The following is a 10,787-nucleotide window of genomic DNA, read 5'->3' as shown; positions in this document are numbered from 1 at the left end:
ACCTATGTGTGCTTTTTGGTCCTTTACACCTTTATTTGCTACACATGGGAAAACATGGGAATTTCTTTTCTAAATCATTCGAGAATTAAAATAATATACATTTACGTTTCGGCATAGCTGCTCGAGATGAGGGTAGGTACATGAGTTTTGTCTGACGTATACAAGGACGACTGACGTGCAGACAGATCAATTAAATATTTTCAGAGAAGGTTATCGACCAATAACGGTAGCTCTACAGTCAGACCGTCTAATGAGAAGATTTTAGGCTACTTCACCCCGCCCCCTTCTCAAGCGAACCAATCGGAGTAGGGGAGGGCGAGACTAGCTTGTGAACGAAACGCTTCTCGAACATTCCAGGAAAACAAAATGCCGGATGTTTGTGAAGTTCCGGCCGGATATTTTTAAGTCTAAAATGGAGGATATGTCCGGGTAAAAGAGGACGTCTGGTCACCCTACATTTGGGTCCGGGTCAAAGTTTCTGTAAAATGACTTAATTGAGCTCCAAAATATTAGGACTAATATGAGCTGAAGAAGCTGGTGCTTGTCGCAGGTTTGAGGAACCAATAGAAACACCCCGGAGAGCTTTCAATTAAAGAGATGTAATCTGTGTAGTATTTTGAACTTGGACACACTTCCTTAAAGGAACACGGTATTATTACTTTACAATTACATCTTCATAATCATTGTGATGCTTCATTGTAATGAATAGAACCTGTGGTGTCTACCCTGGGCTCACCACTGTAGAAAATGCTCTATGTATCTTCTGGAAGAGGGTAGGAATATTTTGGCTTATGGGCGTGGAGTGGTGTTAAAATGTTGACTTTTCAGTGTAAGATGGTCTTAATATTTCGGCTCATTGCTGAACGATGGTGTTGAGTTTGTGGACATTGTTTTTGGTGGTGAATATAAGACAGTCGTAATGACTCGTGTGTGCAGTGTGGCTTAGCTCCTGGGAGTAGGATGGTCTTAATGTTTTGGATCATGAGTATGAGCTGTTTGTAGATTATTGGGTTCTTGGTGAATGTGAGAGGAAGCTTGTGTGTGTGTGTATGTGTGTGTGTGTGTGTGGTTACAGCAGTTGTACAGTATGTGAACAGTGTTAAAGAGCCTCTTCTCTGTTTAGGAGATTTCTCCTCCTCTCTGTGAGGTAAGAACCACACACACTCCTCGTCCTCCCTCTGCAGCTGATGGTCATTTCTGTTTGGGCGGTTTCTCTCAGCTCTGCTCCTGTGTTCTCTCTGCACTGGACGCTGTAGTGTTTCTCTGCTCTGAAAACTGAATCAGCTGCTGGTCACTGACGCTGCTTTAAATGCTGGAATATATCATTTTATTTTTGAAATGATTGATGTTTGTAATTCTCTGAGTGGGTTTCCATTTTCTCTGAGGTAAGAAGCACACTGTTCTTTTTCTCTTTACATTTCTGATGTTTGATTTTTCACAATCCACTAAAGGAACATCATCTGTGAAACTGTAAAATAACGAGGAGTGCAGTGAATAGTTACATTTCCTCAAAGACGTGAGCTTCAGTAAAACACTGAGGGGGTTTAACTTTCTTGAGTGTTTTATAGCAGTTTATCAGTGGGGAGAGGGGTCTGTGTTATTCTCCTTCACATTAGATCCTGATTTTTTATTTGTGTTTCATTTTCATTCTTTGTTCTTTTCTGTTCCTTCGCACTGAGTCTGTTCTTTCTTTCTTTTTTCCCTTTCTCTCTTTCTCTCTCTCTCTCTCTCTCTCGCACTCTCTCTCTCTCTCTCTCTCTCTCTTTCTCTCTCCCTCTCTCTCTCTTTCTCTCTCTCTCTCTCTTTCTCTCTCCCTCTCTCTCTCTCTCTGTCTCTCTCTCTCTCTCTCTCTCTCTCTCTCTCTCTCTCTCTCTCTCGTAGAATGGTTCACAGCAGGATTAATGAGTTCCACAGATAACTTTAGTCCAGAGATGAGGACTCTCCAATAGAAATGTCCCTCAGCTCTTTTCCTGTTGGACACATTTGATTTGAGGTTTCGTTTATTTGTCTAAATGTAATGACAGTTAATAAGTGTCCTCTCTCTGTCTCTGGGTCGGTAGGACAGCCCTCCCTCTCCCCATCACTGAGAATAAAGTCAGTTCAGAGTCTGTAACTGATGTAAAAGATCTGAGCAGTTAGTGTTCTCCTCCGAGAGTGAAATCCACTGCAGAGACGATGTTCCTTTACTGAACTAATTTACACATCTCTCTTCTTCAGGTGACTTTTCCTCTTTAGAAAGATGAAGTTAGACCAGAAACTGGTTTTCGTTTGTTGTTTGTTTGGAGGTATGTCCATTATGTATTTGTGAGTTTACACTCTGCTGTCGTAACTCAGTTATTGTTCTTTATCTCAGTCTCAGGACCCCACTCACTGCACCTGGCTCATGTTTCCATTTCAGGAGCTTTACAGCTGTATTTGGAGTTAACTTCATGTTCTACACTTCTTCCAGATCAGAAATAGTTCTGTGAGGTTATAATAATGTATAACTAGCTTGTTATAAATGTGTTATTGACTGTACTAAGGGTATTAATAACGCATGGACAGAGGAATTTGCAGTTTCCTGGGAATTCAGGGGTGGGGTTTAGAGAAGTGCAGTCTTTTCTGCAGTTATCTCTAAAACTGTTCTTCTGTTCTCATTACAGGATCAGATCTGGATTTAGAGTCTTTTTCCTAATCTGATAAACTATGTCTTTCCCAATTATTACAACATTTCATACAAAATGTGTCATTTTATTTCATTAGAACATCTATAGTGTGTGTTCAGGGAGCTCTGTTTTATTTATAGAAATGATGTTCTGAGTGTGAGTTTAGCCTTGTGTCATGTGTAGTGTAGTAGTGTGTGTGTGCAGTAAAGTTTAATGTGACACTTTCTCTGTGTTTTCAGTGGCTTCATTGCCTTTGGAGGGTTTCAGTGTCACTCTTCCACAGAGTGTAGAAGGTGTGAGTGGACACTGTGTTCTCATACCCTGCTCTTTTACAGTCAGCAGTGATTATGAATATAGAGTTAAGAAAAGTCCTAATGTTGTATGGTTTAAAGAAGTTGATGGGACAAATAAAGTAGTCTTTGATTCCAGTGGAACAGTCAATAAACTTCAAGGGGTGTTAATAGGAGATATCAGTAAGAAGAACTGCACCACCATCTTCAACAGCATCAGTGAGAGAGACACTGGGACGTATTACTTCAAAATCGATGGAGGAGTGAAATTCACTTTTGCAGAGTAACCCCTTTCAATAAAAGTCACAGGTTAGTGACAGTGTGACTGTATTCTTTTTCAAACTATAAACACTAGACTAGTGACAGTTAATATAATTTATATCTGTGGCACTTGTGAAATGTCACACTCTGAAGCCCTTTACGCTGCTACTGTTCTTGGAAATGCTTGGAAATGTTGTTCACACGCGACTCTTAAATCTCTTGAGGGTAAAATGCTGGGTATTGTACTGGGTTTTGTGATAATTTTCTGGGTGTTGAACCAGGGCTCCTGTGATCATTTCCTGACTACTGTACTGAGTCTATTGTGGTAATGTCCTGGGTATGGTACTGGGTCTAGTGGAGGACAGCTCTGGGTATTTTGCTGGGTCTTGTGAGGGCAGTTTCCTTGTTCAGCTTCATCAAGATTTCAAATCTTTCTTTCTTCCCCAGAAGTATTTTCTGTTTAATTACTTGGGTAGAAGTGTGTGAAGGGGCTTTAATCCATTCCTGGTTAATTATCAGTAAAATTCCATAATAAAATATAATTGTTTATTTATTGTAAATCTCTTTTGTGTCTTAGCTTCACCCCCCAAACCCACACTGACTCTGTATGGAGAGCAGATGGAGGAGCAGAAGCAGAGGAAGAAAGTATTGGAGGGAAGGTCTGTGAGTTTATTCTGTTCAGCTTTTTCACTCTGTACCTCTCAGCCCCCAACTTTAACATGGAGCCCCCTGCAGAATAACAGCTCCCAGGAACAGAACCAAAACTCCAGCTTCGTCTCCTCTCACCTGAACTTCACAGTTACTCGTCTTCATCATAAACTCAGTATCACGTGCACTGCCACCTACCAGCTGAAAAATAAAGAAATGACAACAGAGAACTCTCTTATATTACGTGTTTTGTGTAAGTCTGGTTTATGAATGAATATAATTACTGTACAATGTGATTATGAGCTGAAAGTTGTGTGGTGTCCTAAATGTGATCAGTTTAGTGGGATTTTGTTGGTAGAGCTCTGGACTCAACCTGAGACTGGTGTGTACTGAATCAGGGACTGACAGACTTCAGATGAGACTCAATTGTTAATTGTAAGTTAATTACTTATTCCCACCTTTGCTTCATATAATTATTCTATTTTTCTTTCAGATGCCCCTTGGAAAACATCTATATCAGTGTCTCCCTCTGGTTCAGTGATGTGGGGCAGTTCTGTTTCTCGCTGCAGCAGTGATGGGAACCCAGCAGTGAACTACACCTGGTTCAGAGAGAATGGGGAGCAGATAGAGACCGGACCCACATTCAGCATCACTGAGACTAATGATACACACAGTGGTTTATACTACTGTAGAGCTCAGAACAAACATGGATCTCAGAACTCATCTGTGCAGCTGGAGGTGCAGTGTGAGTACAACTTCATTAGTAAGTTTCATTAATTAGGAAATCAGAGGTGATATAGAATTACGTATTTACAGAAATTCTGTCCCACCACTGTGTAGCAAAACAAATGCAGGAGAAAAACTAATGTGTGAGTGCTGAGTGACATATGTATTCAACAAGATGATTAGGGACAGAGATTGGGACAAGGACAGAGGATAAGGATTAGGACCAGGATAAGGACAGAAACAGAGGGTTAGACTATGGGACCAGCACAGTTGATGCACACAGTGGTTTATACGACCCTAGAGCTCAGAATCAATGTGGATCATACGGCTCCTTGTTATTATTAAGGGGTCAGTTAGAGTACAACTCTGCAGTGCTCAACTATCTCTCTACAAATAACCCTGTGGTTAAATTAGACAGAGGAGAATAACTGACAACTTACAACAGTTTTTCATGATGAACAGTTTTTCAGTGAGAGCTAAATGGAGAGATCTAACATCATAAGAAACAGAAGAAATGCTTTAGTGGCTGCTTTCTTTTAAACAGTATGTAAATGTAAGTTGTCTTATTCTACCTCAAAAATACTTTTATTAAATGTAAAGATGGAATGTTAGCACACAGTCATGTGACCTCAGTGAGCCTCTAGTTTCCCAGATGTCTGTCACCTTTTTATTTTTAATTCTAAAAGGTTAATGAAGCAAATCAAGACAGTTTCAGAGGAACTTTAGATCATTAGGAAACTGTGGGAAAACTGAGACTTTGCTCTTTGTGGCTGAATGTGCTGTAGTTCAGTCACATGCAGTGTTTTTAATAATAGACTTTGTTGGTCATGAAGCTTCCGACATTGGGCACAACCTGAAAAGTATTTTACCGGAAATACGAGTAAAATTGCCTGTGTATTTTTTGTTTTTCTTTGTTTAAGTGAAAAGGTTATGGGACATATGTTTGTACCAAAATGCAAATTTCTTATCAGTCATTGACAGGGCAATGTAAAAACTCATTTCATTAACACTTTCAGTAAACACCATAGATATTTATCATGAGAATAAGAGAGATTGTGTTTACATTCTTACAACAGTCACTCTTTTAAACTTTACTGGGAAATATTACTTTAGTGGATTTTAAAACTCCAGAACAAATTGGAATCAATTATCATTTGTCACCATTTCACAGTTCTAATGTTGAATGAATGTGACTAGTGTTTACTTTTTACCTGAAAACTCACCTCTCTCTCTCTCTCTCTCTCTCTCTCTCTCTCTCTCAGTTTCTCCCCAGTTCTTGACCTCGTCCCACTGTAACAGCAGTGATAATGACGCAGTGATGATGATTTGCTTGTGTGAGGTTCGAGGGCGTCCTGTTCCTAAACTGGAGTGGCGTCTAAATGAACAACCTGTCTCTCAGTCAGGCAGTCTGTCCGTTAAGGAGGAGCCTGTAGGTGTGTCTGGATTGAGGAGCATCCTCTCCATGCATCGATCACATCTGTCAATGTCCTCACCCCATCTGCAGTGTGTCAGCACCAATCAGCTCGGCTCCTCCACTCTGCTCTTTAACTTCGTGGGACGCTGCAGTAATTCAGGTCAGAAAACACTGCTTTACTTAAAGCAGCATTCAGTCATTTTCTCCAGTGATTAATCTTTGTCCTGAAACAGCTCTTTTACTGACACCCAGTGGCCTGGATGTGTCAGAGATTCTGTATTAAACCTATTGCTGATTATGTTCAGTGCTTGTTTGCAGGATTTTATTTCATTATTTGTTAGCAGGCTCAGGCCATCAAAGCCATCACCAAAACAGCTTTCTTCCATCTTAAAAATACAAACCGGATTCCAAAAAAGTTGGGACACTAAACAAATTGTGAATAAAAACTGAATGCAATGATGTGGAGATGGCAAATGTCAATATTTTATTCATAACAGAACATAGATGACAGATCAAAAGTTTAATCTGAGTACATGTAACATTTCAAAGGAAAAATACGTTGATTCAAAATTTCACAGTGTCAACACATCCCAAAAAAGTTGGGACAAGTAGCAATAAGTGGTTGGAAAAAGGAAACTGAGCATATAACGAAAAGCTGGAAGACCAATTAACACTAATTAGGTCAATTGACAACATGATTGGGTATAAAAAGAGCTTCTCAGAGTGTCAGTGTCTCTTTGAAGCCAAGATGGTTAGAGGATCACCAATTCCACAATTGTTGCGCAGAAAGATAGTGCAGCAATAACAGAATGGTGTTACCCAGCGTAAAATAGCAAAGACTTTTAAGTTATCATCATCAACCGTGCATAACATCATCAAAAGATTCAGAGAATCTGGAACAATTGCTGTGCGTAAGGGTCAAGGCCGTAAAACTCTACTGGATGCTCGTGATCTCCGGGCCCTTAAACGTCACTGCACCTCAAACAGGAATGCCACTGTCAAGGAAATGACAGAATGGGCTCAGGAATACTTCCAGAAAGCATTGTCAGTGAACACAATCCACCGTGCCTTCCGCCGTTGCCAGCTGAAACTCTACAGTGCAAAGAGGAAGCCATTTCTAAGCAAGCTCCACAAGCTCAGACGTTTGCACTGGGCCAGTGGTCTTTTAAAATGGAGTGTGGCAAAAAGGAAGACTGTTCTGTGGTCAGATGAGTCACGATTTGAAGTTCTTTATGGAACACTGGGACGCCATGTCATCCGGACCAGAGAGGATAAGGATAACCCAAGTTGTTATCAACGCTCCGTTCAGAAGCCTGCATCACTGATGGTCTGGGGTTGCATGAGTGCTTGTGGCATGGGCAGCTTGCATGTCTGGAAAGGCACAATTAATGCAGAGAACTATGTTCAGGTTCTAGAACAACATATGCTCCCATCTAGACGTCATCTCTTTCAGGGAAGATCCTGCATTTTTCAACAAGATAATGCCAGACCACATTCTGCAGCAATCACAACATCATGGCTACGTAGGAGAAGGATCCGGGTACTGAAATGGTCAGCCTGCAGTCCAGATCTTTCACCTATAGAGAACATTTGACGTCTGTTGAGTGTTGTAAGAAGAAGGGGGGATGCCACACAGTGGTAAAAAATGGCCTTGTCCCAACTTTTTGGGGATTTGTTGACGCCATGAAATTTTGAAACAACATATTTTTCCCTGCCCCCTCCAGGGTGTATTCCTGCCTTGCGCCCAATGATTCCAGGTAGGCTCTGGACCCACTGCGACCCTGAATTGGATAAGCGGCTACAGATAATGAATGAATGAATGAATATTTTTCCCTTAAAATGATGCGTTCTCTCAGTTTAAACTTTGATCTGTGATTTGTGTTCTATTCTGAATAAAATGTTAGATGCTGGCACCTCCACATCATTGCATTCAGTTTTTATTCACAATTTGTTTAGTGTCCCAACTTTTTTGGAATCCGGTTTGCATAATCAGAATTAATGGTTTAGAGTCACAACAACATCTAGAGATACTCAGTCATGTTTTTATCTTCAGTAGAGTGGAAATATTGAAAAACACCATCTCTAACATGAGCTGCAGTGTTTTAAATCCACAACAAATGTGGAGGTAACGTTGAGCATTACTTAATCACTGAGTATTTGCTTTTGTTATTGTTCTTTGTGACTGAACACAGATCTGTGCCCCATTTCAGACAGATCAGTAGAGAATTCCTTGTTGCACCATCCATCGCTGGGTTCTTTCGTCATCTCCAAAATCCAAGGGTTGTTTGAACCTCTTCAAAACATCATGGTGTAATTTTAAGAGCTGCCATGGGGAGACAGATCTAAACAAATGTGATCTCTGCTGTAGATTGGTGTTTTCACAAATCTGTAGTTAGTACTGGATGTCTGCATTCCATCGGGTTTATTTCTGCTTGAAGTAGGTGAAGTAGCATAACCATTGTGCTGCAAATAACTGCATCAAACTGCCAGAAGGTCTTAGATGTGCCCCAAATGTAGAGACTTTTAAATCTAGGTTAAAAACATCCCCTTTTCATGTGTCTATGATTGAGCTCTAAAGGTTGTACTCTACTCTCAGTACACATTGAACTCTATTTTATTTTATTTTAAGTCTTTTCCTTTAATTTTTTGTCTTAATGTTTGTTTGATTCCAATTCTTGATTCTTATATCATCTAAAACTTCTCCTAGGATTTATCGACTGTTTGGAGGTTTTAAACGTTAGTTGCATGAATATTCCAAGTATTGATTAAGATCTTAGAGGTTGGTTTTGCTTCAAAGTACAATATTATTCAGTCACTGCTGCTACTCTTTGGGTGAAAGCAGTGCTCTTCCTCATTCACACATTTGTTGTAAATCTCTGTGTTAAAGCTTTACTGAGGTGCCACACCTCTGATTGTTCTAAAGCTTTTGTTTTTATTTTATTTTACGTCTGAAGCCTTTTTAATTATGTTTCTTTACGTAGGTTATAGTCATATGTTTATGTTTTCAATGGTCAAACACTTTGAATGATTGCAGTGTATGAAAGATGCTATATATAAATGTAAACAAATCATCTGAATAGAGTTGAATACCAATTTACAGGTTTGTTCATTTAGTATAATAGTGGAGTACATAATATCATAATACCCCCATCTATCTCTTTCACACAGAGCTGTTTTAACAGGACACTACACATGATATTTACACTTGTTTTTAAAAGATATTCTACTTTCTTTTTTCTTGACACTTAACTGATGCACTCTTTCAAAATTTTCTCACTTCAACAACCATATAAAGGAAGTGAAATGACTGTTAAACAAGAAACTGTTAAAATGTTTTCGTTTGTTTTAATTCTGTTGCCAAAGAGTCCTTATCTTACTGCAGGGTGAGTAGTAAGAACTGGAATGAACTGGAGTGAATGAAGAGCTCCTCTGCTTATTTCCTGTGGCATGCTTTGGAAGGCAAAATCTGGGGGCCTTATTTTTACGAAAGACCAAAGTGCATTATGGGTATCCACTGTCCACCAGTAGTGTATATTGATTGTACACTACATTTGCTGTGCATTGTGGGACCGCTTGAGTGCACAGAAAAATGTCCACTGTTTTCAGACTCTAGTTCAAAATGGCAGAACACCAAAATAGTGCAACAAATGTAGAACAGCATAGCAACCAGCTAGTAACACCCTTCAAGCCACTTTAACACCGTAGCAACAGGAGATAGCAACAAACCTGGAAACCTAGCAACATCCCAGCTATACTGTTTTAGCCAAACAACAGTCAACCGAGCACATGGCTAAACTCTAGTAACTGGATCATTCTCTGTTTGTCCATTTATGATCTGTGTAGGTCATCTGCAGATTACCTGTGTTCTGATTGGTGCAGTTGCTGGAGCGGCTGCAGTAATCCTGGGTGAAATATATTTATGCAGAAGGTGAGGCCTTATTAACATCATTTATACTCTTTAAGAAATTCTGTCTGTTCAGTGCACATTGATACTTTTATGTGGCTCTTTCATAAATAGGGCCCTAAGCCCAGTGTAGTGCTTGATGTGGGTCCTTAAATAACCAGCTTCTACACACAAAGTACTGCTCTTGATTTATATCCACACAGTTCTGAACAAAAACACATGGATTAAGATCTAATTAAGGACAAAAATCTGATTGGAGTCACTTCAGCCTGTTAATGCACATATAGCCCAAGTGCTCCTTTAAAATTCTCATGTATTTTATGCTTAACACATCTGTATCACAGCTGGTCTGAACCTGAAGCTCACTGAATTTATTTTTTAATCTTTTCATTATGTTTCCAGACTTTTAAGAGTGGCTCATCCTCAGTCCTATATCTAGTTGGTCACAGATATTTAGACAATATTGGCCAAAATTATGGATATTTCTGTGAAAATAAGTGAACACATCCTCTGCAGAGAGAGCCTTGAATGGGAAATTTTGGTGCTAATTTTAGTTTGTGATTTCAATTTTATGCAAAAAATATTTTAAATATGAACAGATGGCAGCGAAGTGTCACAACAATTAGTTACGCAGCTGCAGGGCCCTGGGTTTGATCATATTTCTTCTAAAATATACCGTTCCACCTTAAAAGAGGGAGAGATCCTGAACATAAACAAACCACAGAGTATTGTGCTTCGCCACAATTGTAGACATCCCCTTTAAGGAGCGATGGATAATTTTGTTCTCACTGTTCATAGCTCGGCAGGACGGCCCAAAAACTCAGTATCATTTACACCTGTGTATCAGAACCTGCTGTAAACAGTGGATTAAACACGACTCTTTTCATATTATACCTCTG

The sequence above is a fragment of the Hoplias malabaricus genome, chromosome 4, assembly GCF_029633855.1.
Source record: "Hoplias malabaricus isolate fHopMal1 chromosome 4, fHopMal1.hap1, whole genome shotgun sequence".
NCBI lineage: Eukaryota > Metazoa > Chordata > Actinopteri > Characiformes > Erythrinidae > Hoplias > Hoplias malabaricus.
Note: the sequence above shows the minus strand (reverse complement) of the source record.